This window comes from Humulus lupulus, chromosome 2, assembly GCF_963169125.1.
Source record: "Humulus lupulus chromosome 2, drHumLupu1.1, whole genome shotgun sequence".
Classification (NCBI taxonomy): domain Eukaryota; kingdom Viridiplantae; phylum Streptophyta; class Magnoliopsida; order Rosales; family Cannabaceae; genus Humulus; species Humulus lupulus.
In genome coordinates this window covers 47,627,083-47,643,061 of record NC_084794.1, presented here as the reverse complement: position 1 = coordinate 47,643,061, position 15,979 = coordinate 47,627,083, and the positions used below count along the sequence as shown (strand labels likewise).

The 15,979-nt window shown below is 37.6% G+C and overlaps 1 long non-coding RNA gene across 2 annotated transcripts; it reads left to right on the top strand.

Annotated features, from left to right (window-relative positions):
• The first annotated feature begins 1,057 nt into the window (after nt 1-1,057).
• On the top strand, nt 1,058-5,104 carry LOC133816009 (uncharacterized). 2 transcript variants are annotated; one of them, XR_009884953.1, is made up of 5 exons: nt 1,058-1,348; nt 1,428-1,625; nt 2,534-2,634; nt 4,076-4,300; nt 4,921-5,104. It is a non-coding gene; the product is annotated as an uncharacterized LOC133816009 (long non-coding RNA). The 2 variants fall into 2 exon arrangements; XR_009884952.1 differs by lacking the exon at nt 4,921-5,104 and adding an exon at nt 4,661-4,867.
• The last annotated feature ends 10,875 nt before the right edge of the window (nt 5,105-15,979 follow it).

The window sequence follows — 15,979 nt, the reverse complement described above, 5'->3', positions numbered from 1 at the left end:
CTCACAAGCAGATGACACATGCATATCAGACACTTAATAGACAAACAGGCCATCAATAGGCTAAACACATACGGCCATGCTGTTCCAGACGCTTTACCATGCTCCGGATACGCGGTCCATACCGTGAGGATATCCCAGGTATCCTTTAGGGTCTCACCCTGGCAACTCGCACTCCGCGTGCTAACTGCTGCATTCGGCCCTGGCCCCTTGCCGTATTCGGCCTTACACTCCTCATGCATATCGCCATTCTCGACCCTTACCGTTCATGCATTTATACACATATAGCATAATTCAATAAACACACAAGCATATAACATTGAAATCAAGGGCTACGCCCAACATATAATCATCTAGGGCCATGCCCTGCAACAAAACTATGGGGCCTTGCCCTGCCCTATGGGTGCAACCGTTTTCGTACCTGTGTCCCGAGCTTTTTATGCACCAAAGTCACGAGCACGGTCCTCTTACCCGAGCCTCTCTGGAAACCTAGTCACAACACATGTAAAACACTTTTTAATACTAACACTACTACAAAATACCCTTTACGGGACACTTTTTTAGGACACGCATATAAATGCAAGTCCTTAAAAATATTTATGAAGTTTTTAGGACACTCATTCAGAGTCCTGAAAAAAAGTAATTTAAGACTCGCAATGAGTGTCCTAAAAGAAAATGCGAGTCCTAAAAAAATTTGGGCTATAAAAATAAGTGTTTTACTTAATATTTTTAAGGACTTGCTTTGGGAGTCTTTAATACTTTTTTAGGACTCGCAATGAGTGTCCTAAAAGAATCTGCGAGTCCTAAAAAATCTGATCTAAAATATAAGTATTTCACTTAAAAAATTTAAGGACTTGCTTTAAGAGTCTTAATATTTTTTTAGAAGCAAGTCCTAAAAAAAGTATTAAGGACTCTCATTTTTAGTTTTAAGTACTCTCCAAACAAGTCCTTAATTATTTTGAAGTAAAAAGCATAAAAAAAACTATGACTTTTTTTAAATTATAAGGTTAAAATACACAAAATAGATAACTCATCAGCCATTTGGGGATTTATTCATCACACGATCTAGGGCTGCTGGGTGGTGAACGGCGGCTGCTGGGCGAACAGCGGCTCGGCGGCAACTGGGTGAACGGCGACGGTGATGGTGGTGAACGCCTCCAGCAAGTGTGGGTTCTCGGCTCCAGCACTCTCGGCATCGTTGACAGGAATGGTGACAGGAAAATCTTCTCCGGCGTTGGTTCTCGGCTCCAGCACTCTCGGCGGCGGTGCGGGTTCTCGGCTCCATAACTCTCGGCGGCGGCGTGCTTCTCAGCGTGGGTCTCTGCTGGTTGCTGGTTCACGATTCCAGCAGGTTATCTTTTGCACCTTTTGTTTAATCTATCCACCATTATGTTTAAAATTTTATTTCTTATTTTGTCTCTCTCTTCCAGACCTCTTCTCTCTCAAAATCCCTAGAATTCCTCTACACATCTAGCTCTCACTGCCTTTGAAATCCCTCATTTCAGTACAAAGGGACCAAAGCCCAAATGAATCCTCATCATATCATCTCACTGTTTCTATGTGCATCGTCTTCCCCCTTCTTTCTCTACGGAGCTGTCTAGGTTTCATTTCATTTACAACCAAGTGTGGTAAGTTTCGATTCTTATATTTGGTGAGCTTATTTGTTTTTTGTTTCCTTTGACTGTAAAATCTATCTTTTGTTAATAGATTTATATATTTCTTTATGGAAAGACTTTTGGTAAATGGTTAAGAATGACTTTGTGAGCATCCCATGAGCATAAGACGTATGGAAGTGTTTAAAGACTGAATATATTTGATCTTTAAAATAATTCCTTAAGGTTCTTTGTTCTTCTCAATTTTTTTTTTCATGTTGATTTGGGGATATCTTTAGGTGAGTCTTGCTCCTGTATATTTTTTAAGAAAGTAGTAGCAACGTTGGTAATATTTTTTAAGAAAGTAGTAGCAACGTTGGTAATATTTTTTCTCCCCTGTCTCCTTTTCATTTTAATTTTATACCCATCATGATTTTGGTATACTACTCATTGTGATTTCTGGAATCACTTGAATGTTCAAAACGTAAGAATAAAATATAAGAAAAGAGCACTTTGAAGAAGTAGTTAGTTTACTATGCTCACGGGGAGATATTATATATATATAAATCATTTATAGGTGATGTCTCTTCAATTAATTATATATGATGTTGTTAAATTTTTAATCTTCTGTTTTTTTATATTTTAATTTGTAATAGAAAGATGATATTTCCTACAATAGAACTATAATAATAATAGTTATTTAAAAATTTGTAGGACCATGTTTGATGTGTTTCTTGTGGACTTCTTGAATGTCATGTTTACAAGTTGCCACTTATGATAACTTTAAAAGCTTGGCTCTGTTTATGTAATGTAGTTTAGAATTATAGATGTTTCCTATACGAAAGCCTAAAAGATTGAAGAGTATTCTAGTATTTCTTGAGACTATATATATATATATATAGAGGTATCCAAGTAAGTCTGATTCATGTCTTTTAATCTCAAAGCTGTTGCAGCCCCAAATTAGTAGAAATTAAATGATGGCTTCTACTAAAGATCAAGTTCTACAAGCTAGCAAATATAGTCGGAAATTGCACTAAATGATCAGGTACTGAGTTTATATTTCAAATGAATTTCCTTTTGTTTCCACACTTTATTTAATAGTATTGAAACTTGAAAGAGCTTGGTTATATATATATATAGTAATTGGAATAGTAATTCATAGTTATACCATTAAGACAAAATAGAAAAACACAGATTTTGGTGGAGCATGAACCTATACATATAATATAATCTAATTCAAACAAATGAGTTGCACACCAACCGTTTGTTAAATGGCCTCTCGAAACTCTGTTATTGTTATTTGTATTAGTTTTATTTTGGATGGAATAAGTTAAAATGGTTGGTCTTGCCATTGCTTTCATTTTATTTAGCAGCTATTGCTGTCACATAAAACTTAAATTACTTATCAGTTGTGTTAGTGCTGAATTTATTCTTCGATGTATTTATGAGCTTATATGCCTGTGGTTGTGCATTATGCAGGTTGATCATTCTCAACTTATTTTGGTCTATGTGTATTATTAATTTTCATCATGTCCTAATGCAATTTATGCTATTTGGTAAATGCCTTGTTCTAATTACAATTCATTTATCAACAAATTTATACTTGCGGTTCAAGACTAGACTATTTAATTGTTGAAAAGATTATCTGGTCTAAACTTGCTGGACTAAAATAATTTTTTTAGTTTCATTTGGTTGATATTGTCTTAAGGACAACTTTTTTAGTAATGATTTATCATTGTATTTATGTGAATGAACATTTATTATAGATTTGTTCTCTGTTTTTGTTATGCTTTTGACTTTAACTCTGTTTTTTGTTGAGTTGAAGTGTTTTGATCATAATAATGAATATATCATTATTTTTACCTAAACCATCATTTACTTATTAATGAATTTTATATCTTGCTAATTGCTGAGATGATATATGGGTGCCGAGCAATAATTTTTTAAACTATTTGACTCTTGTTTGTAGGCCAGATTTGATTTTTATATATATATAGAAAGGAAGAAATAAAACTATCTCTTTTTTAACAGCAAGTATTCGTTTTCTTTTGAAATTAGTGGGGCTGAAAAATTACATGAAAATTTGCACATGAAATTTTTTATATGTATATATATGCTATTTATCTCAGACCAAATGATAGTTTGCCACGTTCAGAATATATTTGAAATCTACTGTGAAGTTGTTATCTATAAATATACATATTATATTTATATATATAAGCTTATGCAATGGTGACAAGTTTTCTTTCACCAATCAAATTATGGTGAAAGAAATCATACCATATTGAAAGGAAGTTTATGACTAGTCAAGTTCATAAGCTTAGGTGTGAATAGAAACATGGTGACCTCTATAGTCTCTTATTTATGTGCATTTATTTATCGAAGTTTTAATAAGAACATATTAATAGACGGAGTTAACACTTGTGGTGCCATTTACTTGGTTAAAGTTTTTTGTAGTGAGGCTAATCATGCTTGCGTTGTTTCAGGTTCGTTGCTTGAAAGAATTTGGGGTTACCAAGGGAGAATTGACTCGCTATTTGGATGTACTTTTGAAAGATAGTGAACATCTGGCAGCTATGATTGATAATGTGTCATCCGTAGATAATTTGGATTTCATTATGGAGAGTGACGCATTGGGCCATACAGTAATGGACCAGAGGCAAGGACATGAGAGTTTGGTCACTGTTGCTGGAACAATTAAACTTGAGGAGGTAACAACTTTACTATACACGACTAGTTCTGTCTTTAGAATCTGTACTGTGTTGAGCTTGATGATCTTCTGTAAGAACTTAGCTCTTCATTCAAATAATAATATTAAATTAAATGGCAGTCTTGTTGACGTAGTGTGGTTATATAGCTTTATGGTGAAGTTTTATTCATCTTTTGGTGTGTTGTGCTTTTGTGCAAAAAAATTAAGCAGTTATCTTAGTTTTGGTCATTTGGTTAACTGGTGAACTAAAGTGTTTTTTTTTTACCGTCTGTGCAGCCTCCTAGTATATATTTATTGATCTTTTATTCTCAGTTACCTCATTTTTCACTGGCATGTTATCTTTAATTATTTTCTTGTATAGGTAAATTCTATTGGGGCTAAAGTATTGGGACAACTCAAAACACATTTTTTTTCAGTGATTTACAATAAATAAAAACATGTACTGGTGAACTATGTTTTAATTTTCATGTAATATGTTTTTTTTTTAACCTAATTTTTTGTTAAATTTTTATGTAGTATATTTCTGTTAATTGATGTTGAGCTTTGCTTAGTCAGATTATACATTTTTTTTTTAAAAGTTTGATGAAGCTAATAATTAAAGAACTTTTTTACAATGTGCAGGTCTATATTGAGATGCATTTCTTTAGCGCAATACTAGACAACAATGATAGTTGAAGCTTTTAGAATCAAAATTATATTTCAGTAACTTTGTATACATTTCTTGTTTAATATTTGGTGATGATAGAATTTGACTATAGTATAAACTATCATATAATATGATTTTGTAAGTCGAGAAGACTAAATACTGGAATGATATTTTTGAGCAATTAATAAATTATTTTGTTGTATTTTCTTTTAAAATTTTAGAAATCTAACATATATAATACATTTTGGACACTCAAAGGGATATATTTTTTCTAAATCAAAATGAAAATTGTAGCTGCATTTTAAAAAAAAAAAAAATTACTATCAAGGGCATGCAAAGTGAGTCCTAAAAAATTACTTAAAGCACTCAACTAGATTTTTTAGGACTCGCAATGAGAGTCCTAAAAACTTAATTAAAGACATTCAACTAGATTTTTTAGGACTCGCACCAGATTTTTTAGGACTCGCAACATTCTTTTAGGACTCGCAATGGGTGTCCTAAAAACCTAATTAAAGACACTCAACCAGATTTTTAGGACTCGCACTAGATTTTTTAGGACTCGCAATGCGAGTTCTAAAAACTTAATTAAAGGCATTCAACCAAAATTTTTAGGACTCGCAACGCGAGTCCTAAAAACATTCTTTTAGGACTCGTAATGCGAGTCCTAAAAAACCTTAGTTTTTAAGGCTCTCAAATAGAGGACTTGCGCCTCGCAAGTCCTAAAAACTTTTTAGGACTCGCAATGCTAGTCCTAAAAATCCTTTTTTGTAGTAGTGTAACCAATCCAACACCATCTCCCGGGACCAATCCCGTACTCTCAAGACCACCAATTTCCCTAAACAAAATAGCAAAAACATTCCTCGAGCCCCCTGGGCAAAAGCTCTAAAATGGAAATTTTCCCCTGCCCAAAAATGGCCTAGCGCCGCGGCGCCCAAAATGACCCTCGCCCCTTGCTGCAGCCTAGTGCCGCGGCGCAGAAGAACAGGGTCACGACACCCCTTCGCGAACCCAAAATTCTGGGTTTCTCCAAGTGTTTTCTCCGAGCCAAAACACTCCCAAACCAACCCCAATGTTTACCTAAACCTCAAACTGAATTTAAAACCTCAAATAAACCATCTAACAACTTATAAACGCCAACAACAAGTCTAAGCACACAATCAAATCCATGATTCACAAATTGGTTTAAAACTTTATGAAACTTAAACCAATAAACCAGAAACTTAAACCACCTTAGCTAAAACATATCAGAGTTGCATAGAACCTTACCTCAGGTTGAAATTCGTCCCTGAGCCTTCTCCAAGTCCAATTCAAAGAAAATCCCTCTTATTTCCCAAACTGACCTAGCCAAGCTTCAACCCAAAATCCACCAAACAGAAACACACATATCAGCTCCTAACCTTAGCATTTCTCTGCAGAATTCAATCAAGTTACTGAGTAAGACTCACCTTTGAGCCTAGTAGATCAATCTCCCAATTCCTAGCCTTGAATCCTTTGAGCTCTAGCTTAGAATCCTTCAAATTCAGTCACCTTAGAGAGGGAGAGAGAGAGCATCGATAGAGAGAGGTTGAGTTTCCTTTTGTTCCTCTGTTTCCTTTTGTTAAATGGTTCTAGAGTCCCCAGCCCTCAAATTGAGCATATCCATCCACCCAAAATGACCATTTTACCCCTCATAGAAACCCTTTGCTAACTAAACCTCAAGGCCCTTTTTGTCATTTCATTTCTATTACTAATCTACCACTTTCCCATCATAACTTGTTACTCTCAGCAGCTACTAATGGTTACTCAGGTTACTCAATCACCAATAACCATTAACCACTAATTCTCAACTCAACTTAAGAAATTTCCCCAAAGTACCCCTAGACTCCTCCCGAGCCAGGTATTAAAATCCTGTTGTGACTTTTAAGTTAACTAGCTCTCTAGGACCGTCTCGGCACGTACATCACATTAATATCACCACACTCACGTGGTACAAATCACATAACACATTTATCACATTTATGCCCTCAGTGGCTAAAATTACCAATTTACCCCTAGCATACAAACGGGGTCCACATGCATGTTTATACCACCTAAACATGCATTCTAATCACATATTCATTCAAATTCATATAACTTAACACAGTATAACAATCATTTCCCTCTAGGCACACTAATCAAGGCATTAAGCCTTATTAGCAAATTCGAGTCGTTACACGTGCAACCAATGCTGCTGCTAAAGAAAGAGCGCCGCCGCCGTCGGTTGACAACACTATAGAAATTGCAAGACTACGACAGCAAGTGGAGGAATTACTACAGCGACAGCAGACTCAGCCTCCACCTCAGCCGCAACCACAGCCTCAGCAGATGGCTTAAGTACCCCATCATGTAGGTCCTTATGGGGCATGGCCAATGGCAAACTATGCGCCATACCCAGCTCAGCACATGGAGCTAATCTACGAGTAGTTTCATAAGCAACATGCTCCAAACTTTGAAGGGACAACAGACCCCTTTGAAGCAGAAGAATGGCTCAGAAATGTAGAGCCAATCCTAGCGCATATGAATCTCGGCAACGCGGACTGCATATCTTATGTTTCTTCTTTGCTTAAGAAGGATGCTAGAATATGGTGGGACTTAGTTCAGCAGACTAACGATGTCACCACCATGACATGGACAAGATTTTTGGAGCTGTTCCACAAGAAGTATTACAACTCAGCAGTCATCACTACAAGGGTCGAGGAGTTCGCTAGTTTGAAGCAAGGCAACTTAACGGTAGTAGAATATGCTCGGCAGTTCGACAGATTAGCCAAGTTTGCACCAGAGTTGGTTCCAACTGACTTTATAAGGGTGACCAAATTCGTTAGAGGACTTAGACCAAAGATTGAATTAGGGGTTAAGCTAGCAAACCCGGGAAACACTACCTATGCCGATGTTCTAGAAACGACAATAAAAGTAGAAAGGCTTATGGCGAATGTTAGTAAGGAGAAGGCTAGTAGGCCTGAGCCTAAATAGCAGGGTTAGCCTCAGAATGGTCGAAACAACCACAACAATAGCTGTCAGCATAGCAATAGTAATAGCAATGGTCAGAAGAGAAGACATCCAGATGATAAGTAGCCCAATGGTGATAAAAGAGCACGGACAAACAATGGAGGAAATAAGTCGAGTTATGTAGAATACCCGCAATGCCCTAAGGGCCAAAAGAAACATCAAGGGATGCTTCAACTGTGGTTAGGAATGTCATCGAAAGAAGGAATGTCCATAGCTCAAGAAGAAGGAGAAGAGGGATTAAACTATGGTTCCAGACCAAAGTCTTTGCCTTGACCCAGGGAGGAGCCCATGCTAGTAAGAAGCAGTTACAGGTTAGATTCCTATCCTCGATAGTATATGTTCTAGTATCGCTTGATTTGGGAGCAATATACTCGTATATCTCATTAGGAATGATAGAGAAATTAGACAAACCTTGTAGAACTAGGTTTGTGACATAGTTGCCTTCGGGTGAAGTAGTCCTATCATCACAGATAGTACGAGGCGTACCGATCAAAATTGAGAACATAGAACTAGAAGGAGATCTGATAGAACTGGGGATTAAAGATTTCGACATGATATTAATGGACTGGCTAGCAAGGCATGGCGTAACCATCGATAGCAAACGTAAGCAAGTGATGTTCGAGACTCCTGACAGTCAGAAACGATGTTATATGAGAAAAGTTTTAGGACTACATACGCCGCTTATTTCATCTCTCAAAGCTCAAAGAATGATATAAAAAGGATGTCAGGCATTCTTAGCTAGCGTTGCGCATGTGGTAAAGGGAACACCACTAAAGGTCGGAGATGTACATATTGTAAGGGAATTTCCAGAAGTATTTCCTGACAACTTGCCAGGATTGCCGCCGACACTGGAGATAGACTTCACAATCAAACTAGTACCGGGCACCGAGCCATTCGCTATGGGGAGCACCGGTACTATTTGTGAAGAAGAAGGATGGAAGCATGCAGATATGTATAGATTATCGCGAGCTGAATAAGGTGAGAAGTAAGAATAAGTACTCGCTGCCCCGAATTGACAACTTGTTTGATCAACTCCGAGGGGAAACCATTTTTTTAGATTGATCTACGGTCCGGGAATCACCAGCTCAAGTTACTGGAAGAGGATATTCCCAATACGTCTTTTAGAACTCGTTATGGACATGATGAGATTCTAGTTATGTCTTTTGGTCTTACCAACGCTCCAGCCGCGTTTATGGATTTAATGAATAGGGTCTTTAAGGACTACTTGGATAAATTCATCGTAGTTTTCATCGACGAGATCTTGGTGTACTCAAAGGATAAAGTCGAGCACGAGAAACATTTAAGGTTAATCTTCCTATAACTGAAGGAGCATCAGCTTTACGCCAAGTTCAAGAAGTGCGAATTTTGGCTTTCACAAGTAGCATTTCTCGGCCACATAGTATCCAAGGACGGGATTGCTGTAGACCCATCAAAGGTAGAGGCCGTGAAGGATTGGCCAAGACCAAAGAACGCATCCGAAGTAAGAAGCTTTTTGGGATTAGCAGGTTATTATAGGAGGTTCGTAGAGGGTTTTCTAAGATAGCCACTCCACTCACCAACCTAACCCGGAAATAGCAAAGATTCAACTGGAATGATAGATGTGAAGAAAGCTTCCAATTGCTTAAGGACAAGCTGTGCTCAGCACCATTATTCTATGTACCGACACACAACGATAAGTTCGTAGTCTACTGCGATGCATCGAAGCAAGGGTTGGGTTGCGTGCTGATGCAGAATGATAAGGTGATAGCCTACGCCTCACGGCAAGTAAAGGAGTACGAGAAACGCTATCCAACGCATGATATGGAGTTGGCAACGGTGGTCTTTGTGTTGAAAATCTGGCGCCATTATCTTTATGGAGAACGGTGTGAGATTTATACGGACCACAAAAGTTTAAAGTACTTTTTCACTCAGAAGGAGCTCAACATGAGGCAGCGTAGGTGGTTAGAGCTAGTGAAGGATTATGAATGAGAAATCTTATACCACTCGAGAAAGGCAAACATAGTTGCCAATGCGCTAACTAGGAAGAGTTATGGAAGTTTAGCAACACTAGCCAGAATGGGAAAGTTGCTACAGCAGGAGCTGGTTAGAGCCAGAATAGAAATAGTTGTTGGTAAGCTGGCTAATTTGTCTATCTAGTCAAATCTGCTAGAAGATATCCGGATCGGGAAAGGGCATGATGACACATTAGTAGCACAAATGGATGCAGTTAGAGAAGGGAAGGCCACATATTTCTCAATATCAGGTCAAGGGTTATTAAGATATAAGGATCGGCTATGCATGCCAAATGATCAAAGGATTAAGATGACGATCTTAGAAGAATCGCACAGTACCTCATACTCAGTTCACCCAGGGTCGACCAAGATGGCACATGACATCAAGGCAATGTATTGAAGGCCAGGGATGAAGGACATAGCAAAATTTGTGTCTAAGTGTTTAGTATGCCATCAAGTGAAAGCAGAACATCAGCGGCCTGCAGGCTTATTGCAACCACTTAGCATTCCAAAATGGAAATGGGATGACATAGCCATAGATTTCGTGACGGGTTTGTCATGAACAAGTAAGCAACATGATTCGGCTTTGATAGTAATAGATAGATTAACCAAGTCAATATGGAGACGTCTAAGTCCAAGAAATAGTATGACTGCATAGAATCTCTAAGACAATAGTATTCGATAGAGGATCGGTGTTTACATTGAGATCTTGGAGTGAGTATTTGCCTCTGATAGAATTCTCCTACAACAATAGCTACCAGTCAACGATCGGGATGGCACCGTATGAGTTGCTTTATGGAAGAAGGTGTCGATCGCCATTGCATTATGACGAGGTAGGAGAAAGGCAACTACTTGGAACTGAAGCTGTTAGAGGAGCTCAGGATGTAGTAGCCCTGATTAGAAAGTGTATGCTCACTGCTCAAAGCCGTTAGAAAAGTTATGCGGATGCCAAGCGGCGTGATGTGGAATTCAAAGTCGGAGATCAAGTCTTCTTAAGGATATCTCTTGTGAAAGGTGTGAAGCGGGTTGGGAAGAAAGGAAAACTTAGTCCCTGATTTATAGGTCCTTTTGAGATATTGGACAAAGTGGGAGCAGTTTCGTATAGATTAGCCCTACTGCCAGCCCTAGAAAAAAGTCACAAGGTGTTCCACATCTCAATGCTATACAAGTATGTGTCAGACTCATCTCACGTCCTCAAGTACGATATGATAGCACTCCAGAAAGACTTGAGTTACGAGGAACGACCGGTTAGCATCCTGGATAGAGGGATGAAGCAGTTATGGTCCAAGAGTATTCCAATAGTCAAAGTCCTATGGAGTAATAGTTCTGAACAGGAGGAAACGTGGGAGTTGGAGGAGGACATGCAAGGCATGTATCCGGAATTGTTTGATAAGTAAATTTTGGGGACGAAATTTTTTGTAGTAGGGGAGAATCGTAGAGTCCCATAATTTACTTAGCAAGTTAGATAGTAGTAGTAGTAGTAATAGCTAGTATTAGTTATAGTATGTTTATGACTGTGGATTTTGGTTCAAGCCGGTACTTAGTTGGAAACTCCTAGCAATAGTTATGGATTTTATAAGTTTAACCTATAGTTTAAGAATATTAATTATAACATAAGATTTGATTAATATTGCTTGTTATTAATATGATAATTATTATAACCTAAGGTTTAGATAGAGCTAATAAGAATATGACACTAGTCATATGCATGATTATTAAGGAATTATTATTTTAATGATAAAATAAGGGAAATATAAGACTTAGTGTTCACCAAAATCTGTTAGGAGCATGACATTTATCACAATTTTATTTATTTGTGGATTAGGTTGTTATTTAGATAATTAAATAGATTTTTCGTAACTTTAGGGTACTATAACTTCCGACCTATTTTTGACCTAGTTATGTTATGAATTTTGGAAAATAGTATTTTAGAAAGTTGTAGATAATTGAATTAGCTTTCTAACAGTATAAAGAGAGTTTAAATCAGAGTCTTACTGTAACGCCCCAAACTCCAGGGACCGTTACGGTGTGCCTTGTAAACAGTGCTAAACTCGCTAATCGAGTCATTTGGCCAAAAACGTGTAACTAAGTATGATTAGCGGTTTAGGGATTAAACATTTTGGTCAAGATGTAACGTTTCACTAGAACGTTTAATATATACATTGGGATCCCAAAAATATAGTTTCACAGTCTATTACAGAAAATATTTACAATAGGCCGTTCTAAGCGGCAAAATAAGGTTCAACCTTAGTTCCACTTTAAACCTCGGCCGTGGCGGACGAGCAGCTGCATATGTACACGTCATCACCTAAGCTCTCCAACTCAAAGATGGTCCAGCTTTCTTTTGCCTTTACCTGCACCATATAGCACCCGTGAGCCGAAGCCCAGCAAGAAAACTCAATATAACATGATATAATATCAACAATAACCATAATAGCCAATTAGGACTAACGGTCGATAGGTGACAATAGCCAAAAGTCACAGAAGTGGGTATAGCTCCCTCTAGCCATGTGATAATAGGGTCACCAGGGCTTATTCGATAAGTGGTTCCTTCTTAAGTTTGATCAGGATAGGTGCATGGTGATTAGTCACCAACATAACCATCCTCCCAACTCTAGGACACCGTCCCCCAGCCATGTGACAAACAGTCACCGGGGTCATATACCTTGGCTGAATACATCTGGTCATAGACCAGACAAGCACTTATAAGTTCTTCGACTTTAGGGTCGGTCTAGCATTAATTCCATAGAGCCATTCAATGCATGATCATCGACTTTAGGGTCGGTCCAGCATTAATGCCATAGAGCCATTCAATGCATGTTCCTCGACTTTAGAGTCGATCCCTGACTAGTCAGTGCCATACACAAGTAAGTCATGCCACCAAACATATATCACATGTTCAATGTCCATAAACAAGGTATTCAGCATGCTTACTAAACATATACTAGTACAATTAGGACCATGCACAACCACAGAGGCTCAAGCTCTGAACGATATCATACTCAGTATACAAAGCATATCCTAATCACATGTTTCTCATGCATCATATGCATATATCCAACAATCCAACATGCACCAATATTAGCCATGCATGTCACGTTCAATAGTCAACCAACATGCATCAAGAATAGCCATGCATGTCACACTTAATAACCAACCAACATGCATCAAGAATAGCCATGCATGTCATACGTAATAATCAACCAACATGCATCAATAATAGCCATGCATGTCACATATACACAGGGTGCAATTTTCTTACCTCAAAGTCGAGCTAGAACGATTAAAAGAACGACCCTTGAGAACGATCAACTTTTAGTCCGTTAATGGTCACCTAGTCATAACCAAATATAGGATACCATCAATAAAAATGATCAACACAAGTTCCCAAACCAATATCTAGCCTCCGGGACACCAATCCCCACTTAACCAAGTAGTAGGATCAACCCCGAGGCCTATGGTAAGCATCCCTAAGCTAAAAACACAATTTTGGTCAAATCTGCCCTGATGGGCCGCGGCTCACCAGAGCCATGCCGCAGCCCATCTCCCTGACAGAGGCATTTTTACCTCAGAAGCCACCTTAGGCCGCGGCACACAAAAGCCAGGCCGCGGCTCATTACCCAGATCAACCAAAAATCAGCAACGCACTAGCTCGACCCCCCTGCGTTTTCCCTTAGAACCAAGCCTTCAAACTAGCTCCAAACCTTCTCCAAACACTCAATTAAACCTCTAAACATTACCCATAACTCCCCCTCATCAAAACCCAAGCTAAACATCAATGAAAACCTCTTCAAACCCAAACTTTCAACAAGAATCAAAAGCTGAAAAACTAAAGGGAAAAACAGAGCACAACCAGAAGCAAAAGACTAGAACTCACCTCAAGCTTGATTTTGAATCCCCTTTAATGGCTGAAACAAGTTCCCTAGCTTCCACCCTTGCTCTCCTAGCTTAATTCCTCAAGATGGCTCTCAAAATTGAAGGGAAAGATGAGGGAGAAATCTTGTACGGGAGAGAAGGAGACAAGGCTCTGTTTTATTCTGTTTTCCACAGCCTTCTAAACACTCAAAGCTGATATAAATCCTTAAGGTCAAAAGACCATAATGCCCTTAGGCCAAATAAATCCTTCTAAACACTCCCAAGGGTAAAATCGTCCTTTCCCGCTTATCTCGTTAATTATAATTAACGCTTTCCAATTCCTGCTATTCTCAATATTCCCAAATACCAATAAATCTTATCCCATTACCCTTTAATTCCCGGTAATGCTCTAGTCATCAAAATGACCCCGAGACTCACCCCAAGCCCCGAACTTAAACCCGTTATGACTAGACTGAACACTTACATCTCATGATCGTCTCATGCCGAATAGCTCGAACCAATCCACCTTTTAATGTGGCTATATTAATTAATCACAACCGTGCACCCATAATACACAATTACGCCCACAACGACCAAATTACCAAAATACCCTCATAATTAAAATATGAACCCATATGCATGCATTCACCATCATATAATAATATAATTCATGTAAACATGCATATAATCCTTAAATACCATAATAAATAAATTATGGCCCTCCCGGCCTCCTAATCAAGGTCCTAAACCCTATTAGGAAATTCGGGGCATTACACCTACAAATCCAGATATGTTGATTTTACTGCAGGTAAGTTTAGAGTTACGAGATTTAGGGAGTTAGAAGTTAGGATTCAATTTGTTTTTATTATTTTTGTTTTAAAAATCATGCTTTGACTCCTTAAATCTCTCTGAACAATTTGACCAAGTCCTAAGCCTTTGGCTGAAGGATATTCAAATATTTTCAATTAAATTCATTATTTTTATTCAAAGCCAAAAAGAAGATTTTTATTCCTAGAACTCTATAAATAGGACCTAGCACCAAGCCTTTTCATTCATTCTTCAAGCATTAATTAGAGCCTTCCATGTGCTAGTGAGACTATAGAGTGATAAACACTCGGGTTGGGGTTATAAGCTTAATAAACACTTGGGAAGTAAGGTTATAGTCTATTTCAGTTTCAAGGTATAGTTCGATCATAGAAGCATTCCAGGTATTCCTATTCTTAGTTCCTTTCAGTATTGTTTCATTAGTTTTATAGTCCTAACTCAGTCTTCTCTATTATTGGTTAGGCATCTAAGTTCTTCGAACTTGAGGTTTCTTGTCGGTTAGAATATTCTCGGTGGTTTTTAGTTCATTCATCTCTTTCTTTTAGAATACTCACCTCTATATTAATGGTTTTTAGGAGTGTTCCAAAATCTCGACTTTGTTCTCATCATCCCGGTATATTGGTAAGGAAAATAGGATAGTTTTATATGCTTATATGTTATGTTGATATGTTATGATAAGTTTTGCTATAGTATGTTATGTTTTCTTATGTTTCATGGTAATGATTTACCCTACCTCAGATATTAGAGAGAGGACGTAGATGGGTTATCATAAACCCACCATGTGATCTAACCTACCTCAGATATTAGAAAGGGGACGTAGATGGTTTATCACATGTTTTAATGGCCATTAATAGTATAGTCTTATATGATGTACATCTTTATAGATATATGTTATATATTTATAGCTTATAGTTATGTGTATGATTATGTTTCATGCTTGTAGTAGATTTTCCATGCTGGGCATTAGGCTCATTCCTTTATGTTTATATGTGCAGGAAAATAGTTATGGCGGTGGAAAGATTCTTGGTAGCTTGGGAATGTGTATTGAGGCAGGATGGAATCGGTGGATTGTGCGTTCGATTAGAGGATGAAGTTTTTTTTTAGTCTTTTAGTTATGATTTCTATGTATTATTTTTCCGCACTAAATTTTGTAACCAATTTATTTATGTTTTGTTTTATTTTCAAAACAATGGGATCCCATATCCTAAATGAATTTTTATGTATTTAACCTTTACTTTACAGTTTTTTAATAAAGTTATGGTTATTTCATATGTACGTTTTCTTAAGATTAGTATTGTAGTTATTAATGGTCCAAGATCTAGAATAGTTGGGTCGTTAC